This window comes from Rhinopithecus bieti, unplaced genomic scaffold, assembly GCF_001698545.2.
Source record: "Rhinopithecus bieti isolate Rb0 unplaced genomic scaffold, ASM169854v2 scaffold_37463, whole genome shotgun sequence".
In the NCBI taxonomy this organism is placed as follows: domain Eukaryota; kingdom Metazoa; phylum Chordata; class Mammalia; order Primates; family Cercopithecidae; genus Rhinopithecus; species Rhinopithecus bieti.
Genome location: NW_016815818.1, coordinates 103,198 through 126,492, shown reverse-complemented (window position 1 = coordinate 126,492; position 23,295 = coordinate 103,198).

Sequence of the window (23,295 nt, the reverse complement as noted above, 5' to 3'; positions counted from 1 at the left end):
CACCTTTCTCTCTGGCTGCCCTTAACATTTTTTCCTTCATTTCAACTGTGGTGAATCTGACAATTATGTGTCTTGGAGTTGAAAAGCTATCAATTTATATTCTTTATAAACAAATTTATTAAAATTCTTATCAAAATTATACCAAATTGAATTTAATACATATGAAAAAGGTGATTTGCATCATGATCAACCAGGTTGATCCAGAAATGTAAGTATAGTTTAACATTAAGTACTCAAGCAATATAATTTGCTATATTAACAAACTAAAAAAGAAAAACTATATGATTGTTTCCATAGATGCAGAAAAGGCACTCTACAAATTGCAAAAGTCATTTCTGGTAAAAAAAAAAAAAAAAAGAAAAAAAAGAAAAAAAAAAATCTCAGCTAACTAGAGGATAGAAGGAACCAATCTCATTTATTAAACAGAAAAACAAAACGAACACAACAATAAAACCCACAGCGGACGTCATGCTTAGCAGTAAAAAACTAGGTATTTTCCCTAAGATCAAGAACCTAGCATGTCTACTGCCACCACTTCTATTCAACATTGAACTACAGTTTCTAGACAGAAAAATTAGCTAAGAAAAAGAAGTAAAAGGAATCTAGATTGTAAATGAGAAGTAAACTGTGTTTGCACACAACATGGTCATCTATGTAGAAAATCTGATGAAATATCTAAAATGGCTATAAGAACAAATAAGTGAGTTTAGCTGAGCTGTAGATTGATATACAATAATTAATCAACTCTATATATTAACAACAAATAGTTGGAAGTTGAAATTTTAAAAGTACTATTTAAAGTAGCATCAAAATAAAATATTACTAGTGATAAATCTGACAAAATGTACTGGATATGAACACAGAAACTATACAACATTGCTCAGAGAAACAAAAGTGATCAACAGTATTTGTGATCAAACATAATATGGAATTATTAAGATATCAATTCTCCCAAATTTATTGATAGATGGAATGCAATTCCAATCAGACAGCAGGCTTTTGTGTGTGTAAACAAACATTTTTTGTGTAAAATTTATATGGACATGCAAAAGACTTTGAATAGCAAAAGTAATTGTGAAAAAAAACAGAGAAATGACTCAGCGGCAGAGGAGGCCCAGTGATGAATACGGTTGGTAAACAGGAGTGCCTGGACTTCTACCCTTCTCTAGTCTTTGTTACAGTATCAACAAGTCACCACACTATGTGGGTGGATTCAGCTGTGCCTTTTTCCATATGCAAAGAACTATCAGTGCAGATTTCTTAATGATAATGTTTAGAAGTTCTGGCTTGTTTATCGTGTAGAATCCCACTGGGTTTTAGTGAAACAGCCAAAATGATGGATAATTCCCTTCTTTTCTTGAAGAAGTTAAAACTCAGTAAATGTTACTATTGACCTCCTCTTCCTGGAAAAAGGCACAGACAAGTTGTCTAGCACTCACAACAGACCTAAGTAATTCCTAAACCATAGCTAGGTGGGCAACAATAGTGTTTTCTACCAATGCAGCAAGACAGAAAAGAAAGATAACAAATGTTTACTTTTGGAAAGAAAGACAAAAGTGTCATTTTATAGAGATCATATAACTGTATACTATATACCAAGAAAACTGATAAGTTAAACTGAAAACACAAGTTAATAGTATTCACAAAGGTAAGTACAGAAAATTGGATAGAAGTTTCAATTAACAAAAATTGATAGCATATATTTGATAAAGAGATTTTGAAATATAACGAGCTAAATTATAAGTAATTACTAAAATAGTATTGTGATTTTACATTGATTAAATATGCCTTATACTAAATAGATAACCAATGTCAGAAAAATTGGTAATTTAGTAATTTAATTGGAAAAAATATTAATTCAGGGGACTTCAGTTCTTCAAATTCCATTCCATATAGGACCATATTTTCCATATGCAGATGAGAGCATTTCTATTAGCACAAAAAGCTCGTGAAACTGCAATTGCCCTCCAAAGCTAACAGTGCTTTGGGCATCTACGTTAAACCAGTTTTTCTTGTTGTTTTCAAAAAAGCTTTTCCTAATAGCTAAGAAATATATTAATTATGGAAGAAAAGCATACCTTCATTCTCTTTAATTGTATTAATTCAAGCTAAAAAATAAAAGAAAGTTTCACAGAAAATTTAAACACATTTTAAAGTTTAGACGATATGAAAGTATAAAGGCAAAGTCTCTGAGAAGAACAGAAAGTCTCTGAACTAGCATCCATTCTCAGCCAGGAACTTGCGCAGTGAGAGTCTGCCAAGCCCCAGAGGGAGGAAGTTTAATTAGGAAGATATTTATCTACAGGGTGTAATACTGTGATCATCCCTGGAGCACAGAAAATCTAGAGCTTCTTTTTGTGACTCACCAGAAAGTTAAAGATTTATCAGAGAGACTATGTACCTCTTCAGATAATTATCTTCTTTATAACTAAAACCCATATTTTCTATTTTTAAATTCAAAGAAGAAATAGGAAAAAAATTATTTCCTGCACAAGGAGTTTTCAAATCCAGAGTGTCATAGTTATTAAATTTGAAAGTTGATTTTCGGCTAAATAAAAAGGCTTATTGAATGATGGCCATCAAATGCAGAATCAACTTTAACAGAGGCATTTGGAAAAAATTCTAAGTGTTTAATCATTATATCAAAATATTATCTTCATTTATAAGGACTCTAAAGCCAAGCGTGTGTCTCCTAAGATATCAAACTCATATTAAGTTCTATTTTAAAAGAGTTTCTTCTGTGGTTTCATCTTTGCAAGAAAAGAAAAATTATACTACTCATCAAGAACTGACATTTTCTTTAAATCTTGAATTTTGCTTCATGATCCAAAACCTAGCTGTAAAATTGGTAAGTAGCAAAAATTGGCAACACTTCAGCATTTTCACTATTAGATACTTTTGGGGAAGTAATTGTGATGTATTTCTGGTCTTAGTTTTGTTTCTCTTCATTTTAATCAACTTTGGCTAATGAAGCTAGATTATGTTAGTCATGACTTACAGAGCCAACTTTTGTGGTTCTGTAGAAGACTAAAATTTTGTGAAACCATAAATCAATGAAGTGCTTTTTCTATAAACCTTAGCATTGCAACTCTGAGTTTCCAACTCAGTTTCAGCTGAATTCCATGATGGAAAAGTCTGCTTCCGTCAGATCCCCCAAAATAAAAATGTATTGCTAATGTATGACAGAAGCATTTTAGAAATTAATGAAGAAATGCTTCCTTTCTCTTCTATCTAGAGGTCCAGGTCTCCAACCACGTTTCCCTACATTTCTTCATAAATTTTAATTTATTTTCTCTTGAAAATATAATGTCTGGGACATTGTGTCCATACGTTAAAGAAAAAAAGTAAAACTTTGAGTCTGAGCTTTGAAATAATAGAAATCCTAGAAATAATGGAAATAAAGTAATTTTTTGTTTTGTTTTAGAAGGTCATTTGTATTTTATAATAACTCAAACATCAGAAACTCAAACATCAGAGAAAGTTTAGTCTTTCTTACTACTCAAGCAGGTTCAATTCTTCTTGGCTATCTCAAAATGTATTGTGAGATTATTTGATCATACTTTAGAAAGAGAAGGCTTAATTGCCTGAAATTCTGGGGAAGTAAATAATAATAAAAACGTATAAATAGAAAGAGACATAGAATAAGGGAAGTTAAAGAAAATGGTGGTACTGTTCATTATTGTGTTAGTTTGGGGTCAAACTTTGTATATGACCAGGAAGGTATGATCTAGGGCAGCGGTACCCAACGATTGTGGCAGGAGGGACCAGTTTCTGGTTCAGAGGAAGACAATTTTTGCATGGACTGGGGTGGGGTCTGGGGTGCTGAGGGGGAGGATGTTAGATTCTCATAAGGACCACGCAACCTAGATTCCTCACATGTGCCGTTCACAATAGGGTTCCCAGTACTATGAGAATCTAATGCCCCTGCTGATGTGACAGAAAGTTGGGCTCAGGTGGTGATGCTCGCTTGCTGGCAGTTCTCCTCATGCTGTGCGACTGGTTCCTAAAAGGCCACCGACCGGTACCAGTCCCTGACCTGGGGTTTGAGGACTCCTGATCTAGGGTAAGACAAAGGAACAGAAGACTGGCTCCACATAATGCTATACCACTGCTGGAATCCTGCCTTAGTTATGCAGCTGGCCAGAGAGCTCTGAGAAGGCAGTTTTCTCCCATTCTTTCATCTAGAATGAAGATTGCTTTACAAATTTGTATTTGCAATAGAAATTCTTTAATGATCAAAGAGACTGAATCTGTATGTGTGAAAGTGTTTGTGTGTGTGTGTGTGTGTGTATGTGTTGACAGAGAGAGAATGTGTGTGTGCATGTATATCTATATATGTGTTTGTTTGAGAGAAAAAGAGAGAGAGAGATGCTTGAATAAAGGCTTATCCCCGGAAAGAGCTTGCCAGCACCTAAGTGTTGCTAATTTGAGTATATCTTTTTCAATTCTACACAAAATAGGATACAAAATTTGTTCTTCTTTTCAACATTTGTCTGATTTTATGTAAATCTCCTCCTCTTCTGTATATGGCTTATTCTGGTACTGGAATAAGAAAGTGCTATTCCTCTTCAAAGACCCATACTGAAGCAAAAGGAATTTATAAAATATAAAAAATAATTTAACCCCAGTGCTCTCAATCAGAAAAATATAGTTGCCATATTTCATATAAAACATGCTCACAGTAAATGCTGCCTCCTTTCCTTTCTGTAAGAACAGAGCCTCATATATGAGAAGAAATGTCCAACGGCAGCTTTGTGTCAGCGTTCATTCTCACGGGCTCTTACCCACTACCCCAGGCTGGACCACCCACTCTTTGGAGCCTTTCCTATCATTTGATGTGTTCACTTGTAGGGAACCTCCTTCTCCTGCTGGTGATTCAGGGTGGATTCTCACCCTCCACACCCCCATGTCTACTTTCTCACCACCTGGTCCTTTCATGGGACATGTGACTCTCCCACTGTCACGGTGCCCAAAATGCTGATGACCTTGGCATCCCCAAGTTTGGCAGGGCTATTCGTTCCACAGTTGCTATGGCTCAGCTCATATTTCTTTCACTTCCTGGGAGCACCGAGTGTTTCCTACTACAGTCAGTGTCCTATGATCGCTACCTGGCCATCAGTTACCCGCTTAGGTACACCAGCAGATGAGTGGGCACTTCTGTGCTTCCTGGCCATCGGACTTGGCTCAGTGGACTCACTGCATTCTGCTGTCAGATCATATTGACCTTTCCATTTAGCCCTACTGTAGACAACCGGATCCAGCCTATTGTGTGATGACCACCTCTCGCAAACTGGCCTGTGCAGGAACACCACGGGCCATGAGAATTGTCATTTTTGTGACTGTTGGAATATGGCCTCGGGCTGCTTTCTTCTTGATAGTGGTGTCTTATGGTCCATGTCTTTCCGTCCTGGGATCCGCACCTTCAGAGGGAGGTGAGAGCCTTTCAACCCTGTGATTTCTCCATGTATCGTGGTCCTTTGCTTCTTTGGTCCTGGTCTTTTATTTTACTGAGGCCAGGCTCCAGGGACGCCGGTGACTGGCGATTGTGCCATATTCTACACCACGCTGACTTCCTCTTTTCAACCCTGCTGTGTACACCCTGAGAAACAAGGAGGTAAAGAAAGCTTGTTGAAGTTGAAAAATGGGTCAGTATTCTCCAGCGTAAAAGTCAAGAAAAGTAGATATACTAACTTTTCTTTTTTTATTTCGTAAATAAATTAACTTCGATATGAGCGTTACATTTGAATGCGCATTTCCAATTATCCAGTTTTAATTTTTAATCGGCAGTTAATTAATCTTTCATTTTTTTCTGCAGAGTGTTTGTAGAATCCTAGTTAAAAGCAGCCAATTTCATGGTGATAATCTAAAGAGAAAGGATAATAGTCTTTTTTTCACGTTCCATTAAGTAATCAGAAAAGTAGTTTATTTTCTTCTTAATAAAATATTTTCAAATTGCTATTCAGCTATTAATGTTCTTACACTTCATTTTGTGTAATTTAAGTCCAAAGCGTTATAAATCTTTCCTTTTCATGTCTTAAATTTTCTATATTGAAAAATTCATTGTAACATTCATAAAAATAAAACTACATAATTTAATATCCATATTACAAACTTTTAACTTTAGAAAATACTAGACAAAAATGTTTGGTTCTCAAGAAGAATGGCTTTATTCACATTCGTGAACCAATAAAAACCACGTAACTCTTTAATATTTTTTTCTTACTTAGACCTGAAAGATTTCTGAGTAAATATTTGTCCATTTATGAACTGTATACACTACACACATTGTATTAGTCGCTGATAACAACTGTCTAGACTTTCCTTCCATATTTGTGGAGCTGCCAATCTCTTATCCTTAATGCCAAGTTTCCATTTTTAACAATTTTAAAATTATTTTTATAAGTTACCAGAGGATAAATAATAAATACACAAAAATGATCAAATAATCTTAGAGACAAAGATATGCAGTCAAAAAATTTGAGAGTATCCCTCAATTTAGAACAAAGTATTAGATAATATTTCCCATGTAATTAGACTATGTCTGTAAGTCACATCCATTTGACTTAAAGTGTATGAAATGGACTCTGGATACTCTCTGAGTAGGTAAGTCTCGGACCATGAACCTTATAATCTGTCATCCAAATAAATACATATATTTAAAGTGTAAATAATTTTTCTCAAAATAAATGCTTAATTTAAATACCACAGGTATCCTGGTCATGCCAACTCTGCCTAGCATACCATGAAGAGAAAAACAAAACTAGAAGGCAGCTGCTAGAGCTGAAAAGCATTTCTCAAACTCCTCAGGTTTGCAACAGCTGCATTTCAAAGATGCTGTAGTGAGAACGTTCCTTCAGTGCTAACTTTCCGTATCTTACTCTAAGTAAACTGTGCAGTGATATTGAGAAGAAAAACATACTGACTTGGTGAGCATAACCTATATAAATCGTGACACAATGATCAATATAAGAGGTATATTCTTGGTTTTCACACCAAGAAATCAGATTGGTATGGACCAATTATATAATTCAGCTCATTTCTCAAAGGAAAACACTGAGGTAGAAATAAACCAAAATTACTTAGTCATTGGAGTCACTTGGATTCTTACACTTCTCTGTAACATCACACTGTTATATCTAACTTACGTTTACCTAAAATGTTATGGGATATTTATTGGGTGTTAAGTTACATGCTAAACAGTAGATACACAAAAACAACAGACAAGATCTGTACATTCACCAAAGTCATTGTCTGGCAAGGGGGAAAATATGTCGCATTATCCAGGTTACAATGTTGTAAGTGCAATGGGTGCCCAAGGAGAGATCCATTATTAGTTTTGACTTGGAAAGATGCTAAAGGATTCAAAATACTATAGCAATATGTATCACCCACAGCCATTTTGAAAGTAAATTATTGACAAAGATATATATGATGAATGTCAATATATTTATTTAATTGAAAACATTATTGAAATAATTTTAGAATCGCATGAAGTTGTAAGAAATAACACAGGGAGAGTCCTTGTTATACCTTGCTCAGTTTCCCCCAATGATAGCAGTTAGCAAAATTATAGTGTAATATCACAACTAGGATGTTGACACTATTATAATCCACAAATCTTATTCAGATTTTTCTAGTTTTACTCACTTGTATGTGTATGTATTTGTTAAATACTATACAGTTTTAACACCAGTGTATGTTAATTAATTTTAATCTGGCTCAATCTACCTATTTATCCATTCAATAAATAAATATAAACTGAGTGGCTATCGTGTCCTATGTACAATGAGTACAAAACAAAATAAACAGGCAAAGACCTCCTTTTAAGAAGTTTGTAGTCCCAATATACAAGATGTATAGTCTTCATAAGTTTATGAGTTATAAAAATCAAACAAATCTTGACAAAATTTGTATACAATACTAGGAAGAAGGATTTTTATCTTGCAAGTTCTGGAGAGTTATTGAAATACTGTAATATGATAGTATTTTTATTTAGAGACATAACCGGTGGTAACATGGAAGACAGAGGGAAGGAAGGTGAATTTTAGGGCAGCAACTAAAGAGCTTTTTTGACTGTATATCAAGAAAGGAAAACACCAAAGTCCAACTTCAGTCAACAGCAGAGAGAATTGGGAGCAGGGAAAGGGAAGGCAAATAGGAGCCCACTGTGTAAGGAAGCAAAGCTGATGGAGAAGTTCATGTGATTTGGCCATTGTGATATAACTTCTCAAAATAGAGAAAGTAACAAGGATATGTTCTTAGGGTAGAATGAAAGTGTCTGACTTTGGAAATGTTTGTTTTGAGCGCCTGTGGAAGTTTCAGGTAAAATTATTTGGTTGAAGGTGTAGCTTGGGAGAGGCAGAAACCTACACAGTTAAGTAAGCAAGAGGACTGGTCACTGTATTCCTTGTTTTGTGCTGGCTGTTAAACATCTGTTTCCTAACATGGAGAAGGAAATGTCTCTTATTCGATAGTAGCATGAAGAGAGGTCAGATCAGGGAAAAGTAACCACCACCCCTGCTACATTTCTCGAGTAAGTCCAGGAAAGGAAACCTTCAGGAGTTTCATACAAATCTGTTATTGGACCTTTCCTTACAGTATTATTTCTCACAATAACACTCAAAGACCTTTCTAGAGGTTGTAAATTCAAAGAATTCCAGAGACAGTACTTATAAAAGCAGCTGCTTCTTGATGGCATGGTCATGAAAGATAGCAAAGGATGAAAGGGCCACCACTGTTGCTCTTTCAGTTCCCTGATGCTATTGAACTCCTTTAATAGGTTAGATCTTAATAGCATTGAGGGGATACTAGAAGGAAATTAAAAGAAAATCAAGTGTCAAAAGGATTAATTTAAATAATAAAAGGTCCGCCTGAGGATTTGGGAAATAAAGGTGCACATTGAAGGCACATGGTGCACATAGTAGGCACAGAAGCATAAAACCTGTGTGTTTAAAGATGGAGATAATATGTGGACGAGTGGAACAGAATATGGAGTCCAGAAAGAGACCTAAGCATAGCAGTCTGTTGACTTTTAGCCAAAGTGCCAAGGCATTTTGAAGAAAAAAGTGTGATACTTTCAACAAATTATGCCCAAAAGTCTGTCTATCCCTGAGTAAGAACCAAACTTTGAATCAATTACTTCACTTTATATACAAAAATTAACTTAAATGAGATTATTGACCTAGATGTGAAAGCGAAAATTATTATATGTCTAGGACAAAAAAGTAGGAGAGAAGCTTTCATAAACTTGGGGTCGATACAGATTTCTCAAGGAAGACAGAAAACATGAACCATAGAAATAAGGCAAAAGTTGGACTTTAGCAAAATTAGAAATTTGTGCTCTTCCAGTGATATTAATAAGTAAATGAGTAGGCAAAAAACACACTAGATATAAATATTTGTAATGCATATATCCAGTAAAAACTGAATAAAAAAATTGTAGAGATATACCACAATTTAATAATTAAAAACAACCCAATGAGAAATGGGCAGAAGATCTGAACACATGCTTCTCCAAGAAGGATATTTGAATCACCACCAGGAAGGTGAAAAATTGCTCAACATTATTAACCATTACTGAAATATAAATTCACACATAATAAGACTACACACATATAATCAAACGACCAAAATTTTAAAACCTAAAATCAATATTATTGAGAATGTGGATCGATAAGAACTTTTATGCATTTTCTGGTAGATATATAAAATGGTACAGCCAGCTTGGAGAAAACTCGATTTTTTTAAATATTAAATACACATTTGTCATTCAACTTATCATTCAACTTTACAAATCTATTTTTTAATGTTTACCCAAGAGAGTTTAAATCATATGCCTAACAAATATTTGCAAGTGAATCTATGTAGCAGTTTTATTAATAATATCCCCAAACTGGAAGCAATAGGTAATAGATTACGGCATATTTCCATTACTGATACACACAAATGCATAAATACATTTTAAAAATTAGGATAAACAAAACAAGTCAGACACAAGACAATGTATACTGTAAGATCCCATTCATAGGAAACTCTAAAAAGGACAAATCTAATCCATAGTGAGAGAAAGCAGATCAGTAGTTATCTGGGGCTTCAGGTAATGGAGGACTGATGAGAAGGGACACGGTGGATTAGATGTAGTAATGGAAAGGTTTTTACCTTGATTGTGGTGGTAGATACACAGGTACTTCCATTTGTTAAAATATACCAGACTGTGCACCTAAAATGGCTACAAATTATACCTCAATAACGTTTTGCATTTTAAAACAAATTCTTTCCCAATAAAGTTTTGAAAGCAGGCAAAAGTCAAACTACAAATTAAAACAAAAAAGAGAAACTTATTTCTGAAGAGCCATGACAAAGTAGCTGGTACAGACCTAACCTCCCTTTAAAACTGTATAAAACGTAGTCACACAGTATACAAATTACTAAAAGATATTCTAAAGTTGAATAAAATAATCCTAGATAAAAGGATAGAAGTGCAAAATAAATCAGTCCATAAATACCACAAGAAAAGGTGAATACATACATAAACATACGAGAAGACCCTTGACTGTTGAAAGCCCCAACAGTAACATCTTGTCCGGTTTATAACATTGTTAGAAATTAAATAAAGGACAAAAATATTTCTAAAAACATGTATAAAGCCATTACATGGAACTAAAAGTAAAATTTTTGGATTATTCAAGATATGGTAAAGTACTAACGCAAATAGATTATAATGCATTGAAATGATATTGACTTTACCATAAAAATAATAAAAAATAAAATAGTTAAAAGTAATGAAAATGAAATAATGAAAATACTTGATTAGTATATTAAATATTTTGAAAATACAAAAGGATTGAGAAACATGAATAAAGAAAAAGGAATTTAAGAATAGAAAACCACAAAATATTAGACTATTACAGGTACAATAATGCACTACAAATAAAAGATAAATAAATAAAACAGGCAGCTTATATAAGAAGCGACATCTAATTATATCTGGTTTAAAAGAAACGACACTAAATAAAAATACACACACACACACACACACGGAAAGTTAAAGGGTAGAAAATGTATTCCAAGAAAATACTAGGAAAAAGACTAATATGACTTTATTAGCAGCAAATAAAGTGAACTTTCAAGTAAGAAGTATTATCAGAAATATAAAGGACATATTTTAAATGTCCACTCATAAAAAAGCTAAAAGGGGTCAATTTATTTGAGGTGGGGTACTACACGTTTATGGACTTTACCTTCATGAACGCCACTAATTCCTCCAGTTTCCTATCGTGAAAAGCTAAAAATAAATAAATAAATAAATAAATAAATAAATAAATAAATAATTCCCTCTTGGCTCTGGTAGAGTTAGGGGATAGATAATCATTGTGAAACATAGTCAGAGCTTCCTCTACAACAGATATCTGTTCCCTGGGCAAAGGCTTTGTCAGATTCTTATCCCAAATGGGGGAAGGGCATTTCTACTACTTGAGTTTGACTCTTATAGCCCTCCCATCTTACTTAAAGGGGAAAACATGTTAAGCGGGTCAGTTTTAGAGGAATTAGATTGGGAATATTGAAAGTAGCTGGAGAAGAGAATGGGAGAAACAGGGAACTGGGATGGGAGGTACTTATGAAAACACTTGTGAAGGTCACAGTTCTAAAGACAGGCCCACTAAAAACACAAGCATTGAATCAGAATATTACAGGACAACACTCCTCTCTCAGATCTTACAATCACAGCATCAGGGCTCCAGTAAATAACAGTAAATAAAGGAGCTGAAGAGCTGAAAGAGTTACTAGTCACAGACTCTCTTTGAGGACTAATACTTAAGGATACATAAAGTTAATGGGCAAGACAAAACAAGACACTACAGGAATTTGAAGCCTTTGGTCCCTATAAACATGAAACACAGTCCAACTTCTAGCCAGATTAGATTACCATAAATCTTCCTTCTAATTGTCTATTTATCTCAGTTCCTATTGCCTGACACAACATGTCTAGATTTCAACAAAAAATTATAAGATATGCTAAAAGGTAAGAAAGAAAAGCACAGTCTACTGAAACTATAAAAATGCTAGAAAACCTCGGGAAAACTCTTCTGGACATTGGTCTAGGCAAAAAATTCATGACTAGGACCTCAAAAGCATGGGCAACAAAAACTAAAATTGACAAATAAGACTTATACTAAAAAGCTTCTGCACAGCAAAAGAAATAATTAACAGAAAGAACAGAATGCAAGAAAATATTTGCAAACTATGCATCCAATAGGGACGGATATCCAGAATTTACAAAGAACTCAAATTACTCAACAATTACAAAAAGCAAATAACCTCATTAAAAAGTTGGTAATGAACAGACCTTTTTCAAAAGAAAACATGTAAGTGGTTAACAGGCACATGAAAAAAATGGCCAACATCAATAATCATCACAGAAATGCAAATTAAAGCCACAAAAATCAGTCAGAATCACCATTATTAAAAAGATAAAAAATAACAGATGTTGGCAAGGCTATAGAGAAAACGGAACACTTACACACTGTTGGTGGGAATGTAAATTAGTACAACCTCTATGGAAAACAGTGTGGCGATTTCTCAAAGAACTAAAAATAGAACTACCATTTGATCTAGCAGTTCCACTACTGGGTATCTACCCAAAGGAAAAGAATTCATTATATCCAAAACATACCTGCCCCTGTATGTTTTTCACAGCACTATTCACAAGAGGTAAGATATGTAATCAACCTGTTTCCATCAATGAATGATTGAATAAAGAAAATGTGTATATATACACCATGAAATACTATTTAGCCACAAAAAGGATAAAATCATGCCTTTTGCAGCAATATGGATAGAGCTCAAAACCATTATCTTTATTTATTTATTTATTTATTTTTTGAAACAGCGTCTCGCTGCTCTGTCACCCAGGCTGGAGTGCAGAGGCACAATCTCGGCTCACTGCAAGCTCCGCCTCCCGGGTTCACGCCATTCTCCTGCCTCAGCCTCCCGAGTAGCTGGGACTACAGGCGCCCGCCACCAGGCCCGGCTAATTTTTTGTATTTTAGTAGAGACGGGGTTTCACCATGTTAGCCAGGTTGGTCTTGATCTCCTGACCTCGTGATCCGCCCGTCTCGGCCTCCCAAAGTCCTGGGATTACAGGCGTGAGCCGCCGCTCCCAGCCAAGGCCATTACCTTAAGTAAAACAAATTAGTCACAGAAAGACAAATACTACATGTTCTTAATTATAAATGGGAGCTAAATATTGTGTACTAAAGAATGTAGAGGGTGGAATAATAGATAACTGAGACTCAAAAGGGTGGAGAGATGAGGGAGGTGAGTGACAATAAGTTATTTAATGGCTACAATATACATTTTTCAGGTGGTAGATACCCTGGAAGCCCTGATTTCACCACTATGCAATCTACCCACGTAACAAAATTATGCTTGTAGTCCATAAACATACAAGATAATCTTTAAGGAATTAATGTGTGTACATTGGCCTAAGAAGAAAAACATAATTCATAGAGAAAAAGTTAGGCATTAGCAGAGAGAAGCAAATTAGTGGGAAGAAATGTTTACTGTGCTCTATGTGGAGAAATAGAAATTACTATTTGAGCATGTCAGTAGCATTAATAATAATTATATATATATATATGTATATATATATATATTGAGATGAAGTTTTGCTCTTGTTGCCCAAGCTGGAGTGCAATGGCACGATCTGGGTTCACTACAACCTCCACCTCCCGGGTTCAAGTGATTCTCCTGCCTCAGTCTCTAGAGTAGCTGGGATTACAGGCGTGTGCCACTATGCTGGGTTAATTTTATATTTTTAGTAGAGATGGGGTTTCTCCATGTTGGTCAGACTGGTCTCAAACTCCTGATCTCAGGTGATCTGCCCATCTCGGCCTCCCAAAGTGCTGGGATTACAGGCATGAGCCACCGCACCCAGCCAATAAACTAATATTTATTGGGGTCCTATGTGCCAGACACTCTTGGGCTTTCTTAACCTCTATTATCTCACTTAATCCTCCCGATAGCCTTATAAGGCAGAAACTCTGATATTTCAATTTTCAGATGAATAAAGTGAAAATAAATAATTTATGGAAATGACCCAAGGCTACACAGCTGGTAGGCAATCCAGACTTCGGACTCAAAGGCCAGCTTCTCACCCACCAGACTAGTCTTTCTCTCACACACAATTAATACTGTTTAGAGTAGAAACCAAAAAGCGATGTAAGCAACAGATTTCTCACAGTCTATATTTTTAACCCTTATGGTTTATCTTTTTTTCTTTTTTTTTTTTTTTTTTGAGACGGAGTCTCGCTCTGTCGCCCAGGCTGGAGTGCAGTGGCCAGATCTCAGCTCACTGCAAGCTCCGCCTCCCGGGTTTACGCCATTCTCCTGCCTCAGCCTCCGAGTAGCTGGGACTACAGGCGCCCGCCACCTCGCCCGGCTAGTTTTTTGTATTTTTTAGTAGAGACGGGGTTTCACCGTGTTAGCCAGGATGGTCTCGATCTCCTGACCTCGTGGTCCACCCGTCTCGGCCTCCCAAAGTGCTGGGATTACAGGCTTGAGCCACCGCGCCCGGCCTACAGGTTTATCTTTCAAACAGCCTAGTTTTCTTAAATTTGGACAAATAATATAGTTTAAGATAATAATGTTTCTATTTTCCTAATTCTCTAAAGATTATTTTTTTGTCAGCTATTTCATTTTAACTAATTTGTTATTAGAGTAACTCAGAAAGCTGATGATAATTGCTGGGAAAATTTATAAACATCATTAATTCACCTATTTTTCTTTAACAAGACCCAGCTAATAAAAATCACTAAGTGATTATTTGAAATGTTATCATCATTTCTGTTCAACAGAATGACCGTGCTTAGACAGGCAAGGTCCCAAGTTGTTTCTTTCTGTTTCTGGTGGAGCCTCACTGTGTTGCCCAGGCTGGACTGCAGTGGAACAATCTCGGTTCACTGCAACCTCCACCTCCTACGTTCAAGCTATTCTCCTGCCTCAGCCTCTGGAGTAGCTGGTACTACAGGCGTGTGCCACCACGCCTGGCTAATTTTTTGTATTTTTAGTGGAGATGGGGTTTCACTGTGTGAGCCAGGATGGTCTCAATTTCCTGACCTCGGGATCCACCTGCCTCGGCCTCCCAAAGTGCTGGGATTACAGGCATGAGCCACTGCGCCCGGCCCCAAGTTGTTTCTTAAGTAGTTTAAGTTGACCCAGACATAGATTTTAATTATTATTCTATGTAGATCTTGGGGGAAAAGTACTGATTCATATGGAAGCTTATATTTTTAGCACCTTTTAAATTTTTGTCCATTTCCTGCAATTCCTCTTCCAATTTTTTCCACAGGTTTGTTGTGATCCAGCACAACTGTGTGCCTGAATTCTGAGTATCTTAGGAAATGTGGCATGTTTTCCCCAGCATAAAAGTTATGGCTATTTTGTAGAGAACACTGGCAACTTTATTTGGTTCTTCTTTTCAGAATGCATTGGACATGTTATTGCTTCTAGAGCGACTACTTACAAAAGTATTAATACAAATAAAACTAATTTAAATATACTATGTATTGTTCATGGCACTAATAAAATTGATACTGACATTCTCATCTTCTTATTATACTCTATGTCAGCTACTATCATCACCATTAAAAAAGCAATTTATAACCACAGGCCCACCTTTAATCATATTCCTTATTAGCATTTCCAGTCTTTCCTCTAACACAATTCAGGTTACAGGTGGTGTTGAGAAGGCTCTCCTGTGTCTTTCTAAATCATGACCATTGCATTATCTCTGTGCTTTTCTTTTATTACTATTATCCTTAGTCTGAACCTCATGCTATTGCATCTACTAATATTGGTAATTGTCTCTTACATTGGCAAAGTGTTTTTACACCAGTCCAGCCCCCTTCCTCTAATTAGGAAAACATATTCTAGCCCCTGAAATGACTTTCCTATGTGACTACTTAGAGAGATAAATGAATTCAGGCCTCTTAAGTATGTTAGAGTCAAATCTCTCTGTCCGTTCATGGTCTTTTTGCTGTGTACCAATTTGTCAGCTTAAGTTTGGTAATGAAAGTTTTAATTTAAGTTTCTCTCTTTATTTTATTTTACATAATTTCTTACTTTATATAAAATCCTATCATTTGGCATTTTCCTCTAAGTTTTAAAATGTTAAATATTTTATGAGCTCTCTAATCAATAAATTATAGGTTTATTTTATTTATTTATTTTGAGACAGGGTCTCACTCTGTCACCCAGGCTGGAGTACAGTAGCGTGACCTTGGCTCATTGGAACCTTAACCTCCTGGGCTCAGGCAATCCTTCGACCTCAGTCTTTGGAGTAGCTGGAACTACAGGCATGCGCCACCACACCCAGCTCATTTTGTTTATTTTCTGTACAGATGAGGTTCTCACTATGTTGCTCAGACTGGTCTCCATCAAACTCTTGAGCTCAAGTAATCTTCTTGCCTTGGCCTCCCCAAGTGCTGGGATTATAGGTGTGAGCCACCATGCCTGGCCTAGTTATAGATTTAACAATAACATTTCATGAGTATGTGAAAATTGTTATGAATTACAGATCTAGATGGCTTTCTAGTTTTTCTTTTATCTTATTTCATTCACTATAGTCTTTATATCAGTAATAAATACTTTAATATTTTGGAGGTTTTTTTTAGAATTCAGTTTCCTTTAGCGGTCATAATTTTATTGGAACTTATTACATAAAGATTTCTGGAGGTGACAACTAAAGAAAAAAGTGAACTGATACTGATTTCTAATAGTAAGTGTTCCATAAGTCCATCAGCCAGGCAAAAGGAAATTAATCATTTTAATCATGAGGTTAGAGAAAATAAGGGAGAAACTCTCTTCTTTCCTTTTTTTTGGTATTATTTCCAAATGTGGGGCTCAATGCATGTTTTAGAGATTTAATAGCGTAACTACTATATCATGTTGGCAATGTATCTTTTTCAATAGTAGGACAGACCTGAACATTAGAATCCAAGAAACTAACGCCTTCAAGAAAACCCTTTTTACCTATAAGCCACTTCGAGACTGATCACCCAAGAAGCTGATGATAAGGATTAATTTAGAATGGAGAAGTGTCCCTCCCGGGTGTGGGGGAGTCATCTGTAGGGTTCAGCCACCCCGCCATCGGTCTTGTCCGTGCCTCTGTGTGATGGAGGGGCTCCGTGTGGAATATGAGGCTGGAGGTCTCACACCAACAGAAGCATTGCAGAGATTATTTTATGTTTACTGTACTGTTCTTACTAGGGCAGAAAAGTGTCTTAAAATATATTGGGGAAACTTTCAATAAGAATAAAAACAAAAAAGAGTTTGTAGTTTAACAAGAAAAGCTGATGAACTCTAATGCTCTTATATATTTATGTATTTGCATAGCCTATTCTAGCATTTAGCGCTGAAGGTGTACCTCAACAGGTAGGCACTGAATGATTTGTTGGAACAATATGCACAACGTCTGGTTGGAGCCATAGAGCAAGTCCGTAAGATCGTCAGGACAAATGACATTATCTGCATTTACTCATATGTGCTGAGTTCATGGAAGTTAAGTGCTTTATACCTGGCCTGTGACAGGGAAGCGACTGAAACAGAGACAGGACTCAGGTCCCGTTTCCAGTCCAGACCCCGCACACCCTGCAGCCGCGGGATATTGTCTGCTTCCACTGCAGGCTGCTGCAAGCCACTTTACCATCCATACTTGGGGGGACTATTAATTTAAATTTTATCAATAAATTAATATATCAAGCTGAAAAGTATCCTAACCTTCCGACAAACCCTGCCACATCTTCATAATTCCCTGAACTGCTAATTATAAAGAGACTGCTGGCTGGGCATGGTGGCTCATCCGTGTAATCCCAGCACTTTGGGAGACTAAGGCAGGTGGAACACTTGAGGTTAGGAGTCTGAGACCAGCTTGGCCAACATAGTGAAACCCTGTCTCTACTAAAAATATGAAAATTAGCCAGGGGTGGTGGCACGCACCTGTAATCCCATCTACTTGGGAAGCTGAAGCAGGAGAATTGCTTGAACCCAGGAGGCGGAGGTTGCAGTGAGCCTAGATTGCACCACTGTACTCCAGCAGCCTGGGCAACAGAGTGAGACTCCATCAAAAATAAAATACAAATAAAATCAAAATTTAAAAAAAAATTTTAAAAAGCAGACCACTACCATTTCCTTCTAAATTGTTTCCTAGGAGATAATTATGTGATTTTAAGTAGATGTTAAAATATCTAGGAATGACTCAAATATACATCCATTTTATTTGTTTTTTCTTTTGAAATGCCATCTCCCAAGTGATGACCTATCAAGGGCCTTGTACTTCCAAGGCTGATTTTTCAGTATGGGAGGTGTGAGTCACTTAACCTACACCTGAGGCCTGTAATAGTCATTTACAAATGGACTAAAAGTGGAATCCTCTTCCTTCATAGTACCCTAACCACAAAGGACTAAATAGTTATGTTTTTTCCAGTTTTTATTACATGTATGTAATAAAATATATATATTATTACATAAATTACATAGTACATAATATATATAACTGTGATTATACCAACCAACACACTGTAATAAAGCATAGTGTGTGTGTGTATATATATGTATATATATAAAATGGTGATTACACAGGACAGAGCACTCCCCAACTTGTCTAAGGTGTACTTTAAATCTTAATATCTGTATTTTAGAAAAATACTATGGAGCTAATGAATAAATGTCCATAGAGTTAAGAGACTCAGAAACAAAATAAGAGCAGGAAAACGTGCTTCATTTTCTTTGCTTGTTTTTCTCTACATTCAAATATTATCACAAGGATATTGGTGGCCTCTGTCAACCAATAGATTACAGGATTTGAGAGTCTAAGGCACTAACATCTCTAAAAATCAGACATCTTCTAAAACTGTGGCAAAATATCACCACTGCAGGCTGCATGTGAGGATTGACTTGCATTGCTGCTTTTGCATTGTCAGAGCTTACCTACAGAGACAATTTTTTCATCCATTTAGCTTTTCTTTTATTGTAACATAAACACTTTTACACAGCAGAATTTGCCACTCTTGACTGAGGCATGAATATTTCCTTTGATACTTGTTCTTGTGCTCTAGCACAGTATTAGATGTTGCAGTGGATATGCAATTCACAGCATTGGTAACAAACCCAGGGTGTTATGTAATAGCATTGTTGAGGGTGAGAGGAGGTCACGTCCAGCTTGGGACTTAGAGGTGCCCCCAGAACCTGCCGGCTCAGAACCATGGCATCCCCTGGAGGCTCACTAGAAATGCAGACTCCAAGGCTCTCTCTGGCCTTTTAACAAGATTTATAAGAAATTAATGGGTGTTTGGAAGTTTGAGAGGCACACATCACAGAGACCATAGGTTGAACTTTACTAATTACTTAGAAAAACTCTTCTCACCATTGCTAATTTTTAGTGGTATGAAGGTTGGCTGAAAAGTCAAAAGTCTGGGTTTCTTTGGTATTTTCTTGACCTATGAATTCTTGGGGAATGTTAATCATTGTTTGCATTTCTATTTGAAGAAAAGCAGCAGAATACAGAACAAATGTCCAAATCTTGACAGTAGTGTGGCAAAATGCACAACCCTTGGTCTATCTTTGTTTTTATCTGTTAGAAGTGTTTGAAATCAACCAGATCTTCCTTAAACATTCATCATGTATCAGAAATCAAGTTTAAGGATGGAAACTTTTAAGATGCTATTTTATATGCTTCCACAGATGACTCTATAACCACCTAGATTGTGTTCTCAGAGTATCTCATTACATGTCTCTGACAGAATCTGAAGTCTCCGTCAAATTCCGTGTCTGTCACACAGCTCCCTTGCAGCTTTGGTAATTTAGAAACTAAATTGCTAAGGCTCCTTTGGACTTGCTCAGGCACTGCACAGGTCATTGGCTCTCTTTGTTCCAAACCTTCTCAACCTCATGCACTCTTCAGCACCTCCAATGCAAACAAAATTATTTGACTGCATATCTCGTTTCTGCCCGGTCCTACTTGAAGAAATGCATGAACTTTAATCATCAGGCAGAATACTTCCTTTCTTGCTATTTTTTAAGTAAACTATACCTATTTGAGGTCTCATTTTAATTATATTATATGCTTGCAAACATGTTTCTGACACCTTGTAAATTTTTTTGCTGCTTAAAATGTGAACTGAAATAAAATGTGTCCCATAATGTTGACAAATGAACTCCCTACAATCCAAATATCATGTGCTCTGGTTTCCAATATTTCGTCTCAATGGGCAAATTCTCAAAACTCTACTGCAAACCCTCGCCTAGAATTTGACCGGTTTGTCAAATTCTATGGTATGAAGGTTGGCAGAAAAGCAGAGAGTTTTTGTAGTGGAAGGAACACTGGGTTAAGAGCAGCCCTGGGTTCCAGGGCTGTTTTCCCTGACTAGCTGTGTGACCTTGGAAAAGTGTTCAAAGACCAAGCCTTGCTGCCTTCTTGACTAATGAAACTTTTTGCATATAGCACTTTGAGCCCTGGTGTTACAGTTCCCCCTGCCCCCCCTCCATCTCAAAACATACCTTTAAAAAAAGTTTTAATTTATCATACCTAATTCTGACTTTTTAATATACTGCCTACTTTTTGAAGACAAGGAATCTATTTTATTTACCAGTGTAGGCCTCATACATGATGTTACTTGAGAAATATTTTATTTTACATTATCTATCCCTGTATGTTTAGCCTCTTGATGTATTCAGCTGTATCTTGTGAGTTCATTTTTATCTTTGATATTCTCCTTTGCTACCTTTACATTTGGGTTTTTTTGCTTGCGTCATTTTTCTTCTCATTTAGTTTCTTCTCCCTGTAGGAGAAAATCATTTTTATCCCCCTTCCCACCAACAAATTTTGTTTTTTCAATATCATCACTGTCTTATTTTCTGAGAAAATCCTACGTCTAACACTACTTCTAATTTTTCATGTTAGAAAACGTTCTTTCCATCTCAACTCTGTTCTAGGCCATGCCTGACATAATTCTTTCCTTTGTCTTTTGACGTATGGAATTTGTACTCATTCTTTCAGGCTCAAGACTGACACCACCTTCTCCATGAGGTGTCCCCATGACCTCCCAGACTAAGACTTTTTCCCATTGTGTTCCCCAAGCACTTCTTTACTTATCTGTTTCAAAACACTTATTACTTTGAATTGTAGCTATTTTGTCATTCACTCATCCATCTGTCTACCCATTCAGAAGAAGAAAGCAGATTATCTGCCTTCGGCTTTACAATTTCTTTGGGGAGACAATAAAAAAGGAAAAAACTATATTTTTTTAAAAAACAAAACTTTATCATATATAATTCTGCCTTTTAATATACTGACTACTTTTGAAGACAAAATATCTCTTTTATTTACCAGTGTAGGCCTCATACAGGATGTTACTAGAGAAATATTTTATTTTACATTATCTACCCTTGTTTGTTTTGAGAATAAATAATGTAGCTTGTAATTCATGATAAAGGCATTTCTATTTAACATGTTGATTCTCTACAACTGTCTTTAAAGTGACTACAACTTCTTTTCTTCCAAGTTCGTAAGTTCTTTCCCTAATTCTATCCCTTTACTTATATTTTTAAGAAAATTTTATTTTATTGTGATAAGAACACCTGAGTCCTGCCCGCGTAACAATCTAGTTCTGGCCCCTTTAAAACCAAGGCTGTTTAGCCAGCAGTTTCCACTGGCCCCTCAACTACAAATCAGCCTATTCTGTTTAATCGTTTCTAGTTCATTTTTCTACAATCAATAAGGGTCTTCCTTTATAAGTGTATTTTATCAAAGTATCAGACATACAAAGGAGATGTTCTTAATTCTGCCAATGTCTCACTTGGTTTCATTTGGTCATTTTCAACTGGGAAGAGAAAATAAAACTGGAAACAATGTGCCCACCGCCCATTCCTGACCTGCTTGTAGGAAGGGGTCAGCCCAGGGAGTCTGAGGACGGGCGTGGTCTCAGATTGCTGAGCCAGAAAGCAAAGTGACAGCCAAAACCCAGGAACGCTTAGACGAGATTGAAAGCTGAGCAGCCGGGCATGAACGACGTAGATTGGGACGAAGAGTTGCATCTGAACAGCGGGTGTTTTGTTTTGTTTTGTTTTGTTTTGTTTTGTTTTGTTTTGTTTAAAGGATTCTCACTGTGGTTCTCTGCCTGAGGCACAGGAACTACTCTGGGAGGCTAGCCTGGGGGTGGTTCTCAAAACTGGGGTGGGGAATGTTCTTCTAGGGTCTCCTGCAAAATCAGGGCAGGGGAGTGAACCCTGCATAGGGATATGTTGTAACATGCCCCTGGGAGCGTTCTCTTTGCCTTTGCCCCAGTGTTGAGGCTCAGGGTAAATTCTGTTCTTCCAAATTGCCCCTGTGAGAATAGAGTGAAGTAGACTCCTAGACTCCTCAAAGTACTCAAGGTAATTCTCCCAAGCCCCTAAGGGCCATCCTCCTGGTCTTTGGAAGCCGACCCAGAGCCTACAGTCTGTCCTGGAGGATCAGCAAGCTCTGCGTTCTTCAAGGAAGGGCTGGAAGGCTCACACAACCCTGGCCGTTGTCAAAGAAACTTGGCTTCCCAACACTGCAACCTCCCTGGTTTCCTCTACCTCTCAGACTGCATCTTCTCAGGTCTCCTTGCTGGTTCCTCAACACCCCAGTCTCTGACACTGTATTCCCCAAGGTGCATTCTTGATCCTCTTTGGTGGTGATCATTTGGTGATCTCCATGGGGCTTTCAATACATTTGCATGTCCATAATTTTACATCCCTAGCACTTCGCTCTTTCCTGAATGTCAGACTCATATAACCAACTGTGTAGACAGCATCTGCAAATGGATCTCTGATAAGTATTCAAAATTAAAATCCTTATTTTCTGCCATAAAATGATATACCCATCATCTTCCCATGTCAGTAAATGGGGACATTCAAAAGTCTTAGAGGCATCCTCGACTCTCCTCTTCAGACTCTGTATCCAGTCTGTCCAAATATCCTGATGGCGCTAACTTCAAAATGAATCTGGCCATTTCTCACCACCTGTGCTGCTGTCACCAGGCCCCTAAGCCATCACAGCTCACTCCAATCACTGTCAGCACCTTCTCACAGGCTTTCTTGCCTCTGTTCTTCCTCATGTAAGATTCACTCCATGAGACAGTCAGAAGCCCTTCAATGAGTTTCCCCTTTCTTAAAGGAAAAGACCACATCTTTACTCTGGCCTGGTCTCCCTGCCTGTTCATTGCCCCCTGCCCAACTAGAATCCACGCTGGGTCCTCCAGACCTGCCAAACTC